The 13,479-nt window shown below is 48.3% G+C and overlaps 1 protein-coding gene across 4 annotated transcripts in view; it reads left to right on the top strand.

Annotated features, from left to right (window-relative positions):
* The window catches only part of BCL2 (BCL2 apoptosis regulator), a 164,372-nt gene that overhangs the window by 147,630 nt on the left and 3,263 nt on the right, over positions 1–13,479 (top strand). The gene's annotated exons all lie outside the window — the stretch shown is intronic.

Genomic DNA, 13,479 nt, shown 5'->3' with positions numbered 1-13,479 from the left:
TCTCTCTGTCTCACTGTCTGTCTCCTCATTCCCTGAGGCTCATCCATGAATGCTTTCAGGCTCTCCATCTCTCTGTATGTGTTTGTGTGCATAGCCCTGTATTGTTCTGGCAGCAGAGAGCACACACTGCCACACGTCCTTCACAGCACATCTCCATTCAGACAAGGCCACACCTCACACCTGCATCCATGTGTTCACGAGCCTGAATCCAGAGCCACGGTGCTGACCTTGCTGGGCCCCGACAGCTGCTGCCCTTGACAGAGACTGCATGTCCCTTGTGCTGGAGAGGTCTGTTCTCCTCCTGGACACAGGAAGACCATCTCCTGTGGAAGGAAGAGGGTTGTCACAGAGCCAAGTGGTGCGCCTTGACATGCATCTGTTTCTATTCATGTTGAGTCTTTCCAGGTGAACTGAGCTAAATCATAAACTACAAAGTGAAAGCAGATTTTTCTTAGGACGCCCATCTGGAGCCCACTGAGCGAGCTCCCCAGAGCGCTCAGCCTTGGTCCCCGCAGCGCAGCCCGCACACTTGTGCTTCTCTTTGGGCGGGTCGATCCATGTTTGGGACAGCCTGGGGGATCACCTCGGTCATGTTGATGGGCACACAGTGATTTCTGGGCTGCAGAGTTGGGGAGCTGGGAACAGGGTAAAGCTCGTCATATCTTGGGATGCTTTTGAACATGGTGTTAGCAGCCTGGGAGTTTTAAACAGTGTTTGTGGCTTATTTACTGAACACTGAGAATGCCCCGACTGGCACCATCAGGGGGCAAATCTGGTGGTGGGCAGATGTCTGGGCCTGTCATCAAGGCAAGGGCCCTGGGGCCAGCGCTATTCCAAGCTTCCAGAAAAGACATCCGTGCTGATTTCTCAGCCCGTCCTAACACAGGTGTCAGAGCAGGCATGGCTGGAGGCTGGTGGTGCCCGCGAGGTGCTGCCATCCCAAACTCCCTCTGCTTGGCTCTTGTCACTCTGACGTCCCCCACTCCAGGTCTGAGGCCACTTTCAGCAGGTTCCTATTAGGAAATGCGGGTTCTTTGTATTCCCCCCACCACCACTACCCACCTCAGTCAACACTTGCTGATTTAAACAAGTGAGAATCAGACATTTGGCCCCCAACTCCGACCCTCCGCGTTTAATAAATGAAAGACCCTCTGCCCCTCCTGATGACAGTGATTAGGCCAAGCCTCAGAACTTAGCAAGCATCTGCTTTCATTTCCCATTTTTGGCGTATCTTCATGAATTAACTCTTGCAGCAGCAGGGAGAGGGGTAAGCACCTTGGCCGTGCCACCACAGCCCACGTGGCAGGCACAGTGGAGCGCTGCATGCGTGCTTGGCCCCAGCTGTGACCTACAGGGAGGCGCGCAGGGATGAAGGTCGTACTCATGTACACTAAGGCAGGTGCGGACACTGGCAGGAGGGGGGAGGGAGGGGAGCTACACCTGTGGCTCCAGAACCAAGAAAGAACAGTCAGTGGATAAAATCCAAACCCGCATCTGCCCATGGAATCCGGTGCCTACTCCATACGTGGAGAGTCCTGTCTGATTCTGAGGAGAATCAGAGCGTCCCACCTGCTCCCGAAGCTGTGCCGAGCCACACTGACGTCACCAGCTCTGATTATCACTGGCGTGAGGGGCAGAGGACTCTGTGGGACAAATGCCTGAATTGTGGTCATAAAAACAAAGAGATGGGAAGCACACAGGTATGTCAGAGGGCACGGGAGCGTGGCCACCTTGCTGCAGAGAGGACAGCCTCTCTGAGGCCTAGAGGATGAAGTGCACAGTAGGAGGCACGGAGACCATGTGTGGATTTGAGGGACAGGAGGATCTTAGAGGCCAGAGGAGGCAGAGGCAGACCCCACAGAGACCAGTCGGTCGTTTGCAGTAGTTGGGGTGACAGTCTCTGGCATGCATCTGCATATCACAAATCACATCCTAGGAGATGCAGGAGAAAAGATGGAGAATAGGTCATTATCTGCGGGAGCTCAGGATGGCAGATTGGAGAGAGGATCCTTGGACTGAGCTACCCATAAAGCGTTCAGATGAAGGAACTTGAAGGCCTGGGAGAAAAAGTGAGTTGGTTGCCCAGATTGGCAGCCAGCCTTCCTAACTTCTCATCCAGAACAGTGTTCACTCACCATGCCACCTCCTACATTTTAAAAAATCCATTAAAAGGAGGATAAGAATTGTACAAACTTTCTAACCAAAGGAGCCCCATCTCCACACAGGTGAGCAAGAATTACAGAACCTCTGAGTCCTTCTGTTGAATGCCATGTGCTGTCAAAATAGTTTAGTTCCCTCTTCGTGTAATGTGGGAAATGTAATTGGTTTTTTTTAAATAACTGACATACCATAAAATTCCATTTAAAGTGATTGGTTTTTAGTATTTCACAAGGTTTTACAATTATCATTATTATCTATTTCCAGAATTTTTTAAAAATCACTCTCTATTTTCCTCTCTCCCTAACCCCTGGCAATCAGTAAATCACTTCTGTTCTTATGGATTTGCTTATTTTGGAAATTATATATAATGGCATCATACAATGGCTTCTCTCACTGAACATAATGTTTTCAAGGTTCATCCATGTGATATGAGTTCTTCATCCCTTTTTTTTCACTCCTTTTTATGGCTGAATAACATTCCATTGTATGGATACACTACATTTTGTTTATCTCTTCATTAGTTGATGACACTGACATAGTTTCCACTTTGCTGATGTGAATATTTGTGTACAAGTTTTTGTGTGAATATATATTTTCAGTTACCTTGGTTGTATATCTAGAAGTGGAATTGCTAGATTGTATGGTAACTTCAAATTTTTGAGAAACCACCACTGTCTTCCACAATGGCTGCACCATTTTCTATTTCCTCCAGATGAGTGTGGGGTCTCCAGTTTCTCTTCCTCCTCACCAACGCTTGTTATTGTCCATTTTTACATGATAGCCATGCTAGTGGGTGTGAAGTAATAGCTCATCGTGGTTTTGGTTTGTGTCTCCCTAATGACTAATGATGTTGAGCGTCTTTTCTTGAGCTTATTGGCCATTTGTGTATCTTTTTGGGGGGTTAAATGTCCATTCAAATCTTTGCCTGTATTTTAATTGGGCTACTGGTCATTTTATTATTGAGATGTAATAATTACACTTTCTTTACTCCACATACTTTCATGCCAACACAATATCATAAAGTGGTATTTTCCCAAAAACAGTGAAAACAGCATAAGCCTGGAGCAAGGAAAGGCCAAGTGCCAGCAACTGCAGGACACTCAGAGGCTTCTAGCCAAAAGAAGGTAGTGGGATGAGGAAGGGGAGGAAGGAAAATGGAGAAACTTTCTTTTAAAGCCAAACGCTCAAGGCAGGTTACTGAGGCCTTGAAGGCACCCTTAAAATGAGGTCAAGTGCCTGGGTCTTTTCCCTCCTCCACAGAGCCCTGCATGATAAATGCACCCCCCCCACCCCCCCCCCACCCCCCCCCCCCCCCAGTGTTTTGAATGTATTGAGAAAGCTGCTGTGAATGCAGGAGAATATTGTCCAGCAATTCTTAGTGGGCAGAGCCTGGGTCTCATTTGGCTTTAAGCCCCCTTAGCTCCTTATAAACGTATTTGATTCCTGAATGAAGAGGTGACCGGAAGATGAGATTTCAAGGTTTAGTGTAGATATGGTCTATTATATGAACACGATGAATCAAGTAGCACAAGTGTTAACATATTTTTAGCACATTTTGCTATAGATGCATTGTGTCACCCATTTTTACCTTTGGTCTATTTTTTAAAATCCTCACCATAGGATGTATTGATTCTAGAGAGAGAGGAAGGGAGAGGGAGAGAAACATTGATCGTTTGCCTCTTGTATCCACCCCAACTGGGGATGGAACCCACCACCTGAGTATGTGCCCTGACCTGGAATCAAACCCATGACTCCAACTAACTGAGCCAGGGCTCCACCTATGGTCTTTGAAGTACTGGGTTGTTGGCACCTCCTGGCAAGAGGGAACTAAGCCCACAGGTGGCTGAGTACCTTCTCCCTGCAGTATGTGCGTGGCTAGTAGAGCAGGGAATTTGACTCTGGTCTTCCCTCCAGAGAGCACCTCCTACCCTGGCCTGGAAGGCAGTTAGACTCACAGAATCTCCGTGCTCCTACCTGGGAGCGGGCTCAACTCTCTTCCAGCAGGTGGACAAGGGAAGCAGCCTTTGACCCAGCTCCTTGGCTTCAGAGTCCCCAGAGCATCAGACTCCTTTGCAAATTATTTTCAGATTGTGCCCTGCTCAGGAAAAGAAGGAACCAGCTAGGCTTCTCATTTGGGGCCCTCCCTAGTTCCTGAGGGCCCCTGCCTAATTTGCATCCTCAGCTCAATTTGCATCACAAAATGCACCCAAATGTCCCTGGACTTACTGCGGTAGGCGGGCAAGTTTTGTTTTTTGTTTTGTTTGGGTTTTTCATCTCCTGCCATTTCTCTAGCAGGTTTCTGGTTACATCCAGATGACACATAGATTAGGTTTCATTTCATGTCGTTAGCTGGTGATTCAACTAGCCCAACTGCCTGGGCCAAGACCGTCCAGGACCCAGCCCCATTCGCTGGAGATGGCTTCTTCCGGGTGGCCTGGCGAGCCTGGTGGCCGAGTCACCGCACTTCTGCAGGCGGGCAGCTGGGTGTCCTTCAGTTGTATCCTCGAGGGTTGTTGTTTCCTCCTTTCCTTTTCCCCCAAACCTGGAGTCAATATTTTGGGAGTCGGGGGGCGGGGGGGGGGGGGTGAGAGGAAGAGCAGGGGACAGAAGCTTGCCACTGCCACAGCGGCTCTGGTCTGCAGGAATCCTCGGGACTCATTCAGCACAAAGCGGCTGCAGAGGAAATCCTGCCCAGCCAATGATAAGCGGGAAATGGAGTCACTTCCTCACCAGCTGCTTTATTCAGGCAGAAAGAGTCCTCACTTCCTCGCGTGTGCTCTTCTGGCCACCACTCACAGCAGCGGGGCTGCTGGCTTCCCCTTTTAATCCCAGGCATGTTAGTGTCGGGGAATTGCAGCTTCCTGGGATTCAAGGGGAACTCTCCTCTCCTCTGAAGTGTGTGTGCCTCAATTCCCTCCTTCCCTCACTTCCTTCTTTCTCTTTCTCCCCTCTCACCTGGCAGGTGCCTGTCCTTAGGCTCTGGGGGCTGGAGCCGGCACAGACAGCATTGGGAATGAGCCTCACACCCCTGAGTAGCATGCAGGACTAGTTACCTGGGGTCTCTGTGTAACCAAGGACATCCAGAAGCAGCTCGGGACCTCCATCATCTCCCCTGTCCTATGAGCGTTTTACCTCCAGGCAACATTTTCCAAGGGTGTCCTCAAAACCCAGCAGGAATCTCCCTGACAGAGGGAGAGATGGCCCAATGAGTTTAGAAAATGCCTTTGGCGACTCACAGGCATTCAACTAGGGTGTTATTCAAAATATGTAGCAACCAATAAGGCACAGACACTGACTAATCAAATTTGATGCTGACCATTAGCATTAGCTGAGCATCAGCCCCTCATAGGGAGATTAGAGTCTGCTGCAAAAAAAGCCCTGGATTTTGTTTAAGCCTGTCACCACTTATTTGTCCTTTGAACACCTCCCTTTAAAAATTATTATCTAGTAAGATATGTTTGGGAAACCTGTTCTATAGTAAAAGGTATCAGTTTCTTTCATATCCACAGACATTTGCTGAGTGCCTAATATGTGACAGACACGTGCTCCAGGGATCTGACGATAAACAAAATGTGGCTCCTGCCCCTCCAGGTGCTAACCGGGAAAGGACAGACTTGTGAACAGATGCTCTTCAGATAATACAGTGAGCAGGGAGCAGCCCGGGATTATTTAATTCAACCCGGGGGCTTGGAGAAAGTTGCCTGCGTAAAATGATTGCACTGAATCCCTGAGTGAACAGAAGTCAATTTACAGGTGACAGGAGTCGAGCAGGTGAGCTAGGCTGAGGCCAGAGCACTGGGAGATGTGGATGGCATGGTAAAGGATTTGGACTGACACACGGAAGGGACAGCTTTGATTCCGACTGGATAACCCTGGTTGCTCTATGGAGAGGGTATTGAACGGCAGGCCACAGACTGAAGGCAGAGAGATCAGATGGGGAATCACAGCAGAAGTGCTGGGGAGAGAAGGTAATGGGGATGGAGAAATCAGTGGTGCATACACTGCCCTGTCCAGTCCCCTTGCCCTTCACTTCAGTGCTATCTAGCTGACCTCTAGATACAGGAGGTACAGCCTCTGCATCTCTTTCCCAAGGGCTTTCTCTAGCCTCTAGAGCCCACTTTGCCTGTGCACATGATGGGCCATAACTGCTGGGGTATTGATGCCTCCATAGGAGCAAACCTCAGCCAACGAGTGCAAGAGGTTGGTGTGTAAATACCCCAGCTCCCTGGCCCCTTAGTGGAATAACAAAAGGTGCATTTTCTGCACTGGCCCCCAGGTTTCTCAGCGGGATTAAGTTCTAGTTACCAGCAGCAGCAACTTGCTAGGTAAGGTAATTCATGGCTGCGTTCCTTCCAGACCCCCTACTAGTGGTTCCTGAGATCATCTCCCAAATAACCTGATTACACTCAAGTCTTTGTCTTGGGGTCTTCTTCGGGAGGAGCCCCACGCAAGACGATGGGATTTCCCATTGAATGAATGGTCGGGGAGGGATGAGAAAGAGGAAAATGTCTAGAAGTCTCTCAGGGTATAGGTTTACTTAACTACATGGACACTTTGAAGATAGGAAGGAAGACAACTTGCTGGAGGAGGTAATGGTAACTCCAGTTTTGGACTAGCAGCATGGTAACTTCCGGTGGGACCTCTTAGAAAGTGACTGGGATTGGAATCTGGTAGTCAGAGAGTCCAGTGGGGTTGCATATAAAGATGTCAGAGACACCATCATGGGATGGTATCTAAGACCATGAGAGTGAAGGAGATTGGCCAAAGGAAGAGAAGGCTGTCCAGACAAGCCCAGGAGATGGAGCACCTATCAGGGCAGGCAGAGGAGGAGGTGCCATGGAGACAGGGGAAACTCTCCAAGAGCACTTGTAGTCCATCCAGTGTGTAAAGCACCCAGTGAGATACAGGCGAAGAGCATCCAGTGAATATAACCATGCGGAGGGTATGTCTGGTCTCTGGGTGGTGGTTTCAGAGGCACAATGGAGGAAGAAGCCAGACTGGGTGGATTAAAATGAAGGTGGGAAGACAGCCGAGAAGGTGGGTTAGCAACTTGTCCAAGACGGCAAAGAGAGAGAAGATAATGGTCAGGATGGAACACAGCACCAGCAGTCACTCTGAGGAAATCTGAATTTACTTTTTTTTTGTCAGAGGATAAATACCCCCAACTCCCTTGTCCTTCAAGGATTAACTCAGAAGCGTGTGTTCTCTACTGAGGAAATCTGAATGTTTGTATGCCAAGGAAAAAAGAGACCAAAGGAAGGGTGAGGTTGAAATTGCTGTTGAAAGCAGGAACAATTGATGGAGGAAGGTTCCAGAAGCAATGGGAGACTGTGGGCTGTGGGTGCAAGGTACGAAGGGTCGGGGAAGGACAGACAGCGATGTAAGCTGATGGGTGCGCCAGGATAGGAAGCTGCGATAATTCCCACCCAATGGCCCCGAGTTTCTCAGAGAAGAAAGAGGTGACAGCAGTTGCTAAACAGCGAGGAGAATATGTGAGAAAAGTGGTGGCTGTTTGGAATAATCGTGAAAAGGAACAGAGAAAGCATCTGAGCAAGGGTAAGGGTATGTTAAGTGGTTTCAAGAACTCACTGAGTTTGGAGGCCCTGAATTCAGAGTCACATTGGTCTGCATGGTTGGGTGACTTCCTTTGGCAACACTTGAAGGCCAGAGGGGGCTGCTATGGGATGGGGTCCGGGCTGGGGCACAGAGGAAGGTCAGGATGGGAGGAAGCACGTTGAGGGAAGCAAGGAGGAGGCACCAGGGAGAGAGAAGAACCACGGTTTGTAGATGTTCTAACCAGTAAGCACAGGAGGCCTCTCCTCTCCCCCTCCACCTCACACCAGCCTATCGGTACCCACTGTAAGTAACTCACTTGACCTGTCTAGATTTCATTTGCCTCACCTATTGAAAAAGAGCTAATATCTTTCTTGGGCATTATACCAGTCTGGGAGGTCTGAACTTACTTGGAGGGTTCTTGCAGCCAAAGTTTTGTGTGACTATGGCGCATCCTTGCCCTTTTTTTTTCTTTCCCTAATTCCCAGATTGTCATGAGAGAGGTGATTCCCATGGAGACAAAATGATAAAGCCATGAAAAATGGAAAATACCCAGGGCAGTTGATAGCAGTGTTTGATTTCCTTTTTACTTCCCTCTTACCACCGACAGGTGTGCTCTGGGCAGGATACAAAATGGCAGCACACCTGCGTTTTGGTTAGTTCAGAGGCGCACACAGAGGCAGCATCTCTCTGCATCGTACGCTCTTTAGGTCAAGATGGCTCTCTCCCCCTGGGGCTCTCCATGGTCATATAATGCCTGTATCCACAGTCAGCTCAGAGGCTGTGGGATGAAGCTGAGTGTCTCAGGTGTTTATAGCCAACCGAGCCATATTAAATTTCCCCACCGTCTAAGGAGAGCCCCGAACCCACACCGAGCCAGGGCCCTGGACTTGCAGACGCTGGTTTAGCTGTTACCTGTGTCACTCAGTCTTAAGTTGGGAGCATCTTTCCTTGCCAGTGAATCTAGGGCACACGTTCCAATGGCTGAACTGTATTCCATCCGATGGATGTGCCTTAAGTTCTTTACCCAGTCAAGTTTTCAGACATTTAAGTCGTTTTCAGGTTTTAACTATTATACAATCAGAGCATTTTATTAATTACTTTTGAAAGATAAATAACCAGAAGGGGAATTACTAACAGAAGGACAGTATTTTTAAAGTTTTTGATACTCATTGCCAAATACGTAAAGGTCTCTCCGTTGATCTTTCCTCAGGGAGGAGAAATTGTGTAAGAGCACCTGGCCCCCACCCTCACCCCCACCCCACTGGTTTCAGCAGAACTCGGCGTTGCTCATCTGATTTGTTTGTCTTTAAATCTCATTTTATTTGGAATCAGGTTTAAGTGAAACTTTTTTGAAGGATTCTTAAGAGGAAAAGGAAGATATTGGAGGGTAGGCTGGCTCCAGGGAGGTATGCGTGTAGGGGTGGTGAGGACGGGGGGTTAGAGAGGGAGAGAAGGGGGTGACAGTGGTCCCAGGCCTGGTCCCATTGCAGGAGAGACAAGGACACTTTTGCTGTTGACTCCCTCCCCCCAGCTTAGGAGTCTGAGCCTGGTCTGTTCTGATCCACACCCCCCTGGCTCACTTTCCGCCCTGCAGCACGGGTTTGGGGGTGGGAGTGGGGCCTTCCTGTCGGGTTGATGCCGGCCTAGGATGGAATTCAGACTCAGACCATCTGCAGCCTCCGAGTTTGAGGTTTGTGGAGAAGCTGCCTGCGAAAGAGTGACTAGAGCTGGGGCACCGCCTGTCTCCTCTGTGATGTAAGGGGTCAGCAAAAGGAGAAAGGACCCCCCTTGGGACCTGCTCTTCGCACCCCTGAAATCGGGCAGAGCCCTTGCCAGTCCTGGCATGAGCCAGGCTGGCAGTGCCTCCAAATACATAGACTGGGGTTTGGTCTGAGTCACATGACAACAGCCCAGGTTTTCTTTTTCCCACTTTGTTGCTTCTAATACATAAAATGAGCATGTGTTTATTTAATACAGCTTTCAGACTTAAACAAATAATGACAGACTGTTCAAACAGACTTCGGAAATCGCCCTAATCAGGATGTTTGGAAAAGCAAGAAGACTGTAGGAAAGGAGCTTTTAGGACCTTCAGTCCTGAGCCCAGAGGGTCCACTTGGCACTTTGGAACACAGATGGGCAAAGCTCAGAGGCCCGATTCAACCTCAGGGGGTTAATGATGCCTCAGCCTACAACCTGACTTACCAATTGATGAGGAAGTACAGATGGGCATTGTAATTTCACTTCCTGTCTTCCACCGGAACACATCACGTGTGCATTTTAATTCACAATTTCTGTAGACATCGCCAGGCATCTTTAGAGGGAGCTTATGAAGTGCGCTGTGAAAACCTGCCCTTCCCTCCTTCCCCTCGGTGGACCCTCTGGAGGGAGGGGCAGGTTCAGGACGCCTGCAGCAGGTTTGCAAGGGAGCAGACTAGAGAACAAGTTAATGTTGCCACTAGTTCACGTTCTGGGCCACGTTGACAAATGGCTTTGATTCACCTACGTTAATCTTCACAATAACCAATTTTATGGGTGAAGTAAATGAGGCTCAGGATTGGGTAATTTGTTCAAGGTCACGAGCAATAAAATGTCAAGGCTGGGATTTCACCCAGACCTTCTCTCCAAGTCCAGAGCTGTTCCCAGCCCCCTGGAGGCTGCGTCAGCGCCTCTGCTCTCGGTCTTTGGGTCAAGAGATGCTATGTTAGCTCATCCCCCCCAGATGTGCATTTTCTTTGTAATGCACATCAGCAATGGCCCATTAGGAGCACAGGGTCAGGAGAGGAGGTTATTCCAGCCCAGGAGAGGAAGGGGTATTTAGACATGCATTTCTTCTGCCCCTGGGACTGTGCACCAGGCAGAGGAGGTGGGGATGCCAGCCCAGGTGTCCCCGCTTCCTCCACTTTCCCAGGATGGCTTCTTGTCCAGAAAGGTCAGACGGCCAGCGTCTCAGTCCGTTTCATAGTCAGCCACAGACAACTCCAACTGGTAACTAAAGAAATGTGGAGTCCAGCTACGGACCTTCTTTCCTACTGCCAGTGCTCCGAGGGCGTCCTTTGGCTGGGCTGTTGGGGGTTCCAGCTTGCCCACCCCTCAGGGAGGGCTCCAAGATGTTCCCGGCTGTGTCTGTGGGACCCGAGGCTGCACTTTGCAAGGGGCAGTTTCTCCTGCCTGTAAATATGTCCCGACCCCTTTCTGCCCCATTTATCCCTGATTATATATAGGGAAGGTATGTGTCTTGACAAGCAATCTTGATTTTTACCTCAGCTTTGTGCTAAGAGCACTAAGCACATATTTCATTATCTGTTAGAGCAGGGGTGGGGAACCTTTTTTCTGCTAAGGGCCATTTAGATATTTATAACAGCATTCATGGGCCATTCAAAATTGTCAACTTAAAAATTAGCCTGCTATATTTGGTCAAACTTTTACTGAACTCACCACCTAATGCCTTGGCAGGGCCAGACCAAATGATTTCTGGGGACTTATAAGGCCCTCGGGCCGGACATTCCCCACCACTGTGTTAGAGCCTGGCTCTGCTAAGGCTCAATTTTGGAACAGTTTAACAATAGATTTAAAAAGAAGAAAACCCTTGCGCCCTCTCCTGGTACAAGTTAATCTAGTACATCTGAGGTCCCGATCTCCCACTTGCTGGCTCACCAACTGATCTTGTGCTGTTGACACACTAGATAGAACGTTGGGTCTTCTGTGGTCCATGATCACAAAGGTTCTTTAAAACCTTTCTTCACAGGCCACCCTGTGCATCATGGGATGTTGAGCAGTACCCCTGGCCTCTGCCCACAGATGACCTCATCCCAAACCATGACTACCAAAAATGTTTCCAGATATTGCCCAACGTCACCTGTGGGGCAAGACCACCCTCAAGACCAGTGAGAACTGCTGCCCTAACCCCTTGTCTGCCTTCTGTAAAAGGTGTTACTGGTCCCAGGGCAACCAGTGAGAGGGTGGGGATGACTCCACAGAAACCTTTTGTGACTTTAGTAAACAGTTAAAAATATATTGTTATTGATTTTAGAGAGAGAGAAAGGGAAAAGGATATAGAGAAACATCAACGATAAGAGAGAATCATTGATCCACTGCCTCCTGGGGATTGAGCGCAAATCCTGGCATGTGCCCTGACCAGGAATTGACCCGTGACCTCCCGGCTGGCGCGGTTCAGTAAGCAATTTTGATGGCTGGTCAAGTGTGTTCACCTGCTAGGAATTTGTCTAAATACACACACACTACACACATACACACACACAACCCCCACATCTGAACAAGTACATAAAAATTTATGGAAGAGATGTAGCATAATATTGTTTAGTAAACGTTTAAAACAACCCAAATAAAGAATTGGTTCAAGAAAGCACAGCATAATATATGGAATACTATGCAGTCATGAAAAATAATTGTGTAAATCTTTATTTAGTAATGTGAGAAGTTCCCCTAATGTCTTAAACTCTCACCTCCAAGACTACTCTGAGATTCCCAGAGGTGGTTGTATTTAGAAGGCACACTTTCAAACAGGCAGAGTAAGCATCTGGATGATGTATTAGGTCAAGCATGTCAAACTCGCCGCCCGCGGGCCATGTGCCTTGTTTATTGGGTGCATGTTAGCCTTTGAGTTTGACATACTTGTATTAGGTTAAAGAGAATTCAAACCAGTGAATGGATTCAGAAAACTTGAATCATTCATTGAACATTTATTAAGCACCTACATGTACAAGACTATGCACAGCACTGGGAGACAATGATACCTGGTCCCTTTACTGAAGTATTTGCCCCAAACAGACAAACACTGTGAAGGTTGTCAGAACCTCCTCTGCACAGCAATGTCAGAAGTTTCCGCGTGTTACTGTCTCCCATAATGAAATCATGCGCTCCCATTCCAGGTTGTTGAAATGCCTAAATAAATCACACCACGTGAAAAAGCATTTCATTTACTGAGTTATATATTTAGATAGATTTACAGAGTTGTCCAAATAATAATTGGGTCCAAATGTGGAACCTAATCTTCCCCAACAAATCTAAGGAACGAGCTAAGACAACCCAGAGACCTTTGCTACAAACACTGCAGGCCTGGTTTCCAAGCAGCGATACGAAGGGAAGCCAGGAGCCATCTTTGCCCAGGGACCTGTGTGTCCATTGACACAATCTGACCATAAATGACCACATGCTTGTAAAGTTCACAACTTGAGTTAAATTCGAAGTTGTGGTCATCCAGTCTGGCCATCCCTCCCTCGCCCCCAGGAGAAACCCTAGGATGGCTTTCTTTCCCAGAGAGCACCCTGTCTTTGACCTCAGAAGCTAGGCCTGCAACCAGCGGAGGCCGCCCTGCTGTGTCCACCACATCAGCCTCCCGGGCAGACCAAGCACTCACCGAGCTGTTGTTAGGGCATCAGCAAAATGAAGGGCACTGGTTGGATCTGGGTTCAAATACTGGCCCTACTGTTGACTAGACAAATCCTTTACCCTCTGTGATTCTCAGGGTTTTTCCACCTACAGAACAGGAATAAACAAAACGACTCCATAAGTTTGGCATGAAGAATAAATAAAGTAATGCTTGTTAGGCATTCATTACAAGAGCCTGGCATATAGCAAGCATTCAATAAAGGAGTGTTGTCGTAGTCGTGGGGTTTTATTATACCTATGAATGGCCATGCTCATGAAAATTGCAAAGCCTCCCAGATTTCTAACCGCCTTTTCTGTTTTATTTTCCCCCTTCGAACTTACCAGTCTCTAACATACTTATATCATACATTTATT

Source organism: Myotis yumanensis, unplaced genomic scaffold (assembly GCF_028538775.1).
Source record: "Myotis yumanensis isolate MYYU_CA2020_CCGP unplaced genomic scaffold, mMyoYum1.0.hap1 SCAF_7, whole genome shotgun sequence".
Lineage (NCBI taxonomy): Eukaryota > Metazoa > Chordata > Mammalia > Chiroptera > Vespertilionidae > Myotis > Myotis yumanensis.
Note: the sequence above shows the minus strand (reverse complement) of the source record. Positions and strands in the feature narration are given on the sequence as shown.